The sequence below is a fragment of the Leucoraja erinacea genome, chromosome 30, assembly GCF_028641065.1.
Source record: "Leucoraja erinacea ecotype New England chromosome 30, Leri_hhj_1, whole genome shotgun sequence".
Classification (NCBI taxonomy): Eukaryota; Metazoa; Chordata; class Chondrichthyes; order Rajiformes; family Rajidae; genus Leucoraja; species Leucoraja erinaceus.
The window spans coordinates 9,912,492-9,921,992 of record NC_073406.1 but is presented as its reverse complement, the minus strand read 5'-3'; positions in this window follow the sequence as shown (position 1 = coordinate 9,921,992).

The following is a 9,501-nucleotide window of genomic DNA, read 5'->3' as shown; positions in this document are numbered from 1 at the left end:
CGCAAGGCATAGGTTTTACACAGATTGAATCTCCAATATGATCAAAGGACGTCAATTTGTACAATTTTACCATACTCCATACCCCAAAATCTGGCACTCAGCTTTGAAATGTTCTTTGAACTTGACTTAACACCTCTTCAAACTTAAATTGCCTTTAATCTATCCACAGCATCCCTTGGGTAAAGGAGACAGCAGAAATCTTACCTCATAGTCCTCTCCCATCAGTAACTCTGTAGTGAAAGTATACATCTGGACAACATCCCACTGGTCCTGCTCACACATGAAGCATGGATACTTGGGCGAGATCAGGGAAGGGGCAGATGGTTGATCAGAGTTTTAAGGTTGGAGCAGGAGGGAGAAAATTGTACAAAGGAACAGGGCAACGAAAAATTGCTCACACTTGTAGACTTAGCTCCTCCCCTGTCACCAGGTTAAAAGTAACCTCAAAGGGAAGAGTTAGCTTTCAACATTAAACAAGAAACCATTTAGAAACAGTGCTTTCCTTCCATGGTTAAAGCCCACTTATTCTACCACGGAAAACACCTGTTGCTGAATGAAATTTTATTTTATTACACAGTATAATTTATATAATGAGATATTCACGTAATCTGAAAGGAAAAGAAAACCCACAGTTGTCATGGTTATGAACTATTTGCAAGACAATAACAGCATCATTGCGCAACAAAACAATGCAAAGTGCAAGTTATTTAGTCTTCGTAGTCCACACACAGATCTCTGTCCTTCACTTTGATGCTTTGATCTGTGTTCCATTGCTCTGGGCATTTGCACAACACAATTTTAAGGAAAAAAACTGACGTAAAACATCTGTAGAAACATAAAAATTCCTTTGCTCCTCAGAGGATCAAAACTCTCTGCGCCATTTTGTAGCGTGGTAAAAACAAGCAGTGAAGTGCGAGAAACCATCAGCTAGTCCTTATGAGTGTACAGCGGGTTTATTTGGACATTGGCGGGGTGGCTGATACTTTCTCCATTTTAATATTCAGTCACCACCAATATAACCAGAAAGCCAGATTTAACAGTCACGATTTGCTTCAAATAGAGATTAATAAGTTCCCTTCCATAGAATATGAATTGATCCGCCAATCCAAACCTTCACCTATAAATTTTGGGGCCTACAAGTGACGGAGGGGCCTCACTGATTGCAATGCCGTCAGTGCATGCATCCATCACCATGGCAACATTCTTCCGCCATGTTTTCACCAGAAGATCTGGTCAATGGAAGTTCAAAGGTCATGAGCTCCTCCAGCGGAATGTGTTGAAAAGACTCCCAGACATAGGCCTGATTGGAATCGGGAGGTAGGAATCAAGGACAACTACAGGAGTTAACCTGGTACATTCTCTCAGGCGTTGGATAGATACTCACCCACAGCCCATAAAAGTTTTTTTGGGAAAGCAAGCCAGGACATAAGAGTGGATCAGAAAATAAACCAAGAATGTGAAGAGTAAAAATGATTAACTCTGCTAAACACGATATACACTCTGGTTCAAGTGGAATACACTGAATTCAAATTTCTCATCACTGCCTCAAGACTTAATTTTAGCAACAAACACCACTTTAGGAAATATCATTTCTGAGTAGGGTCCCATTTACAGAAAGAAGAGATATTATTTCTCCCGGACAAAAAATATTAAATGCTGCTCAAAGAGTTAAGTACTGTTAGTGGATCGTACCAGCCTGCAGTCTCTAAGTACGTGGCATCTAATGGCACTGTTGGTAGTGGATCCTAGTTCATGAGATTGTATCTCCACTGTAGACACTTCTGAGAGGTCATCAGTCTTATCGGAATTTGGCTGCCGTGTCGTTCTCCTCACCCAACTTTGCACGCCATTCCAATTTCTGGCAAAACGGTTCATTCTTCAATACTTCTTCCATACTTTCTTCTTCATAAAATAATGTTATTTTATTGGCATCCACGCTTACAAAAATAAACAAGATTCTCTTTGCTCCCTGTCCCACGGGTGCGCCAAAAAAAATGTCGACATCCGTGTGTTTTACAGATTCACCAGTGGAATCCTGCGGAAAAGGAAATAAAGAACATCTTTGTGAAAGAAAGAATTAACCGTGTGAAATGTTACCCAAGCCCAAAATCCTAAATATCTTTCAAGATCGATGAAACAATCAGTTTATATAACATGCAGGGAAAGTGATAGAGAATGGAAGCATTAAGATAATGCTATAAGAGTAATGGGCCAATTTATTAAGCACTATCTACAATTTATAAATTATGAAAAACACAGTGAACATTCAGCACCTCAGGAAGCAATGCTGGAGAGAGAGACATAATGAGAGCGAATAATTATGAACAGACTTCAAGCAGGTGAATAAGGAAAATAGAATGATGACAAGGGGAGAAAAGATGGGAGTGTAAAGCAAAGAGACGATGGAGAAATTCAAAGCGGTTTAGTACTGGGTGGACCTAGAGAAACAAAAACAGATGGGATGAAAATGATTACATGCAAAATGTGGAGACAACAGTGTGGTCTGTGTGTAAGTATTCTGACTGATCAGAGAAGGTCTTGTTGGTGGATGCAGTTCTGTATTTCATGGTGGGTATGGTGTGGAGATTGAACTCATGAAGAAGTGGTCTCAGGTTAGCAGAACATCTGAGCAAGTTTCCAGTGCTGTAAGTCTGCACCGCTTAGACTACAGCGGTGGACTCCGTGCGATGGAGCCTGGAGCTATGGATCAACAGGCCAGAATGAGTTCCATGCCACACCTGACACTTTGACACCTGCAGCATGCACTAGAATGCCTTTTGACACCTCAAGGAATTGACGGTGGAACTTGGAACAGCAATCTCCATCGTCCTGGACAGCTGTTCACACAGTTGCAACTCAAAGGTCTGCATCTCTGGATTCATACTTAACTCCCAGCTTCGCTTGAAGCCCCACCTTTGCAACATTATCTGCCCCATCATCATCTTATCTTTACTGACACTGAAACCCTCACTAGGAACGACATCATCTTGATATCTACAACAGTCCTTCAGCACCAGCAAAAAACCCTGAAGGTCAGTCTTTACCTCCCCTGTTTATCTGCTCCCTGTGGTTCACTCTCCTCCTTCTACCTCCCTGGTCCTCTCCAGATTCCATTGGCATCACACTCTTCCATTGGTTTCAGGTCCTTCCATGAGCTAGCTCCATCCCACATATCTAAGAACTCGGTCCAGTCGAGATAAGTAACATTCAGAAGCAGGATGAGATCGTAGAGGAGGCCATGCCTGTAGCTTCTGCAGGTGGAGTGAGTTGGGGATGGGTGGGAAGAGCCCCAGGGGTGCAAGACCACCACCATAATCACCACCACAAACCACCTCTTCCAGTCCCCTCTCCCATGGTTGCATCTCTGGGGCACGAGTGTGATCTAAAGGCAAGTTGCGATTTAGCCAAGATGTACTGTTTACAAGTTGAAAGACCATAACCGAACTTGCTAAGCCACGTAGTTTCAATGTACCCAGTAAAACAGTGCACAGAAAGGTGACACAAATGTGTTGACTATTCATTTGCCAATTGTCAACAGCATTACTCTTTCTTTCTGAGCACTCTTTTCTTTATCAAAACGGAATCCAGGCACCTTGCAACTTACGCATGTAGGATTTATGCATTTTTGAAATAAATGTTTAATTAATGCCAAAGCATATGTTTGAAATAACACGCTCAATTTTACACTCGTTTAAATGTATATGTTTAATTTGTGCATTTGTGAATTTTGTGCTGCCTTTCAGGAATGTAGCGTGCAAGGTGCCTGCACATACGCAAGGGAGTAGCTGGGAAAACCTGGACCTATGATCTCCACAGCCGGGAACAGTTCTTGGCGCCATATATATATATATATATAATACACCATGCCTCATGATGAGGCTTTCATGCAAATTTCATGTCTGCATTGCCTCACAATAAGAGTAGTTCCATCAAAACCCCACTTGTACAGTCAAGACAGCAGAAACTGGAATCTGGCAGTGTGTGTTTCCCCTCAAGCTTATACCGACCTGTCACATGCAAGAGCAAACCTGGGTGTCCAACAAAGAGGGATCATGTGGGCTGCCATTTGGGCAGCCAGTCAAGGCCTGACAGGGACACTTGGACAATTCAGTGACATCTCTCTCCCATCACGTTGCTGCTGAAACCAGCAGAAACAATTATGAATACCATGAAGATAGACACAAAAAGCTGGAGTAGCTCAACGGGTCAGGCAGCATCCGTGGAGAAAAGGAATAGGTGACCTTTCGTGTTGAGACCCTTCTTTAGATTGAAGACAGAAGGAAGGTCTCGACCCGAAACATCACCTATTCCTTTTCTCCACAGGTGTTGCCTGAACCGCTGAGCTACTCCAGCTTTTTGTGTCTATCTTCAGCGAAAACCAGCACCTGCAGATCATTCCTACACATGAATACCGTGAAACTCCTTTGAGTGGAAACAATAAGCTGCTCATATGTTGACAACACAGCGTGGAGGCTGACTAACACAGTGTGAGAGCAGAGTGCTCGATCTGCTCTGAATCCGGGATTTGACTTTCCTCAGTCAGTCTCATATGAAAGCCCAATGGCAGGCACATGGTCTGGCTTGGCCCATACTATTTCCAAATAAACACTGAGATTTAGCTCACAATTGCCACAATTCACTGTAATGTGATGCGAGGCTATTTTAGTTTAGATTAGTTTAGAGATACAGCACAGAGACAGGCCCTTCGGCCCACCAAATGCGCAACGACCAGTGATCCCCGCACATAAACACTATCCTACACACACTAGGAATAATTTACACATAACTTACCAAGCCAATTAACCTAAAACCTGTATGTTTTTGGAGTGTGGGGGGAAACGGGAGATCTCGGAACAAATCCACGCAGGTCACGGGGAGAACGTACAAACTCTGTACAAACAGCACCTGTAGTCGGGATCGAACCCGGGTCTCTGGCGCTACAAGCGCTGTAAGGTGGGAACTCTACCGCTGCGCCACCGTGCCGCCCTATGCATTGGTCACATAAGATAACTTTGCGATTTTTAAGTCAATCTGGTGAGAGTCAAAACAGCTCAGTGACTGAACAATAAGGGCTTTCTCAATTAAATTCTCAGAGTCTTTCAATGGCTTAATCAGTGTCACATGTATTGACCCAGAAGGGCTGTAGAAAATCTGATTTGACAATAACTCCAGGAGCTGCTTCCCTAACTCCACTTTAAAAGATTAAGATAAATGGGGCCGAACATTCCAGACAAATCCAATCAAATACTAGACTATCTGCCAAATGACCTGAGTGACAACTGTGCATGTAATAGATGCTTGCTGAAATACCAATTGTGGAATCCGTTTATAAAACCTGGATTATGCAAAGAACATTTAACCAGCTCATGTAACTATCATAACATTTAAAAGGTATTTGGACGCATACTTGGAAAAGAAGGTTGCAGGGGAATGGTCAGTGTGTGCTGTATAATGTGGACTGTAAGGAGTAGGTTCTGTGCTGCCCCCAACAGTGATGGTTAGATACATATTGTTAAGAAAATGTGAGACAACCTGCACTTATACAACAACTGTTTTAATGTCTCAAAGCTCATTCCATCCAATGAGACATTTCTGAGATGTATTTTCTCTGACAATCTATGCTATACCATAGATAAAGAGCACAAAGCAAGCTCCTAAAAGTAACATGATCATGACTAGATAGTTTGAGGTAGAAATTTGTCCTTGGTCACATGCTGTCAAGGCATGATATGGGAGCATTCACACATCGTACCTGCTTCCAAAGTTCATGGTCACTGATTTCAGTGGAATCAAGTTTAGGAATCGGAATACATACTGTAAGTTCCCATATCAGGTACTGGCTGAGGGCAACAAGGACACATTATGTTTTAAGGGCTGACTAATAAGTATTCACTGGGGAACTGGAGAGAACTGTTATCAGGCAATTGAATCATACTACCACAACCAGAGAGCAGTGCTGAACTACTATCAACCTCTTTGATGACCCTCGGGCTATCCTTGAGCGGGCTTTGCTGGCTTTACCTTGCACTAAACGTTATTCCCTTATCATGTATCTGTGCGTTGTAAATGGATCGATTGTGATCATGTATTATCATCCTGCTGTCTGGTTAGTATGCAGCAAATGCTTTCCACTGTACCTCAGTACACGTGACAATAAACTCAACTCAACTGAGAATTGGGTATTGGATTAAGGTACCATTGTGGCAGCCAAATGGCTGCACATCTGACAGACAATAAAGTATTCGCTGGATTACAAACTGACAGAAGCGTCTCCTGCAATTGTGCCATTTGAAAGTGTCTCTTTACCCCATCAGCCAGCGAGCTTAATGTCCTACCTGGCACCGCTGTGGGTCTGAATTTGCCTGGCAATGCACCGAGCAATGGAGTTTGCTGCAATATTGAACTAAACCATTGGTTTTTGCTGTGGCCCACTCTCACCTCTTGAGTCAGACCTATTCTTGTAGCATGAGCAGGTATTTCAGTAAGTGCTGATTATCCAAAGGTTTTTAGCCACCTTGTTAAAGCACCAGCTTTAACATTAGGACACAAGAGACGGGAACAGGACATGGCCATCTGATGCTTCTAGCCAGTTCCATTGTTCATCTTGTTCATAGTTAATCTACCTCAGTGCCATTTCCCAGCCCTATTCTCATATCCCCAAATTCCCTTAATGCCCAGGATTCGATCAGTCTGAGCTATGAATGAATGTATCCTGTGAGATTCTAACAGGATATATTTGAGCAGAGAATTCCAAAGTTTCACTACCTTCTGGGTGAAGGAATTTCTCCCCATCTCAAGTCTTAAGTGGCTAATGCTTTCTTCTCACACGGTGTCCGAGTTTCCTCAGTCAATTGAAACAAAAGATTATATAGAACCTCTCATCACAAAGCTCAAACTCAATTGCTAACAGTAATACTGCTGAAGATTTCAAGTCCAAGTTCCCTGAGATGGAGCAACATTTGAAGTGCAGACAAGTTTGGATTATCAATTGCAGTCCATGCCAATATATTTGTGTACCCGCTATTATTTTTAAATACTATTTGTTTGCAATATTTCGAGTAACCGGATGATTTAAAACTATGTACAATGCAATGATCATTTATTTATTACATTGGTGAACATCCAGATCTATTTCTTGAGGAGTCACCAGCTTCTTGACTTTCGGTTTATGGTTGTTTATGGACTATAAATACTCTGCTTGGAGATCCCCCACTATTTCATAAAGTTGCCATTCCCTTCACACTCCTGAAGGTTACGATGGGATATCTGGTTTACACAGTGTTTACCAGAACCTCAACGTATAGAAATAAAGTACCTGTGAACTTCAGAGACCTCAATCATTATAGCATCTAACATGGGAACTCAAAACTAAATGACGATCAAGAAACTGCTGAAGCTACAAATCTGAAAACCCTGGAAAGACTCAGCAGATCCGGCAGCATCTGTAGAAATTGAAACAGGTTTAATGCTCCAGGTCCAGATCTCTTAGCAGAACTAGGAAAGCGAGGATACAAGTTAATTTTTAGTGGCAGAGTGAATTAGAGGGAGGGGATGGGGTGTAATGGGAAGCAAAGGAAACAAACACAACGTACACAGATAAAGAAGAATGATCTGAACTCAACTGCAATACCTAGGACTACATTAACTGATCTAGTTTAGTTTGGTTTAGAGATACAGCGCAGAAAAAGGCTCCTCCCACCGAGTCAGCACTGACCAGCGATCCCTGCACATTAACACTATCCTACACACTCTAGGAACAATTTACACTTATACTAAGCCAATTAACCAGCAAACCTGTATGTCTTTGGATTGTGGGAAGAAACCGGAGATCTCGGATAAAACCCATGCAGTCATGGGGAGAATGTTCAAACTCTGTGCAGACAGCCCCGCAGCTGGGATCGAACCCGTGTCTTTGGCGCTACAAGCACTGTAAAGCAGCAACTCTACTGCTGTGCCGCCCTTAAGCCTTTAGACTCACGCTAGTCTCACCCTATCAAAAATATTCCTTTTGCTCTACCTTCCCTCCCCCACCTTCTGTGTGACTAAATACTAACTTCTTTCCTCCGTTTCCCAGTTCTAATGGAGAGTCCAGGACCTATAACTCGGCCTGGTCTGCGAGTGCTTCCACCCATTTCTGTTTTACCCAAACACCATACGAAAGAAGATGAAACATTTGAGAGGATGTAGCATGGGATGAATTGTATGTTGTTTGGCACAAGAGTACATGGAGAGAATGTCGGTTGATTTGTTAGGCAGTGTAAATTTTGAACCTAGGCTCTTGGGCAGTTAGAAGTGTTGGCCTGGAGATTCAATACAGATTGAAGAGTCATTATGGACGTGGCACCCACTGGCATGGTTTCAGTATTTCAATGCATGCAGTTGTTATCACATAGTCCATTTACTCACTTAACCAGGAGGAACATTTTCCATTGACAAAGTATTAATATTTTTTGATTAGTTTTGCTATTAGCATAATGAAAATAAAATATTTCATTTAATGATTTATTTTACTGCCACACACTTGTCAACGTAGTTGTTTTTTTCAATCTGATGTATGAACATAATGCCAATGGCATCTATCCAGCTTGGAAGTACCTACAGTAACTCCAATGTAGTCAGTCCATCCAAAATATATGGGAAACATAAATTCTGGCAGGCTTTACTTACATTTGAAAGGCTTTCAAATGGGAACATTCTATGGAGTAGCTGGTCGTGCACAGTTTATTGATTAACGTATAGCACAATTTCATTGTAAAACAATTCAATTCAAAGAGCCACATAATCATGTAAAATTAGACAAAGTGGGATAAAATGCCTCTTCACTGATCCAACTTTCAATTCCAATAACTCTTATGATAATTTGCTCCTCCTGGGCAGATTGATAATGGCTCAATCCCAAAGTGGCATTCTCCCACTTAAATAGCTTTTCCCTTTTAAAGCAACTGAATGAGAAACTGACCCTATTTTTTTTAATTAGTTCCTTGAGCAATTTGCAAATCATATGAGAAAGGAGCCAATAGTAATAGTTGTGGTTAATTATCAGAGTTGCTAAATTCTAATGTGACAAATTGAACAGATGGGATTTTATTGTCACTTTTATATATTAGAATTTATGATAATTAATTTATTGGAATTATATATTAAAATTAATGACTTGTTATATGTCCTTATATATCAAATTCATTGAGGAGCATCCATATATATATATAAAATAATTATATAATATTTGAACAGTAAACAAAGCACCTACTACTTCATTTCGTGCCCAAATTGTATTGCTTTCCCCTTAAAATATACCTGCCCCTTTGTTGAATTCTTGCCCAACTTTCAGTTACCCCATATCTGAGGAAGGATGTGTTGGCTCTGGAGAGGGTCCAGAGGAGGTGCACAAGAATTATCCCATGAATGTGTGGGTTAGCATTTGACGAGCGTTTGACATCACTGGGCCTTTACTCGCTGGAGTTTAGAAGGTTGAGGGGGGGGGGGACCTCATTGAAACTT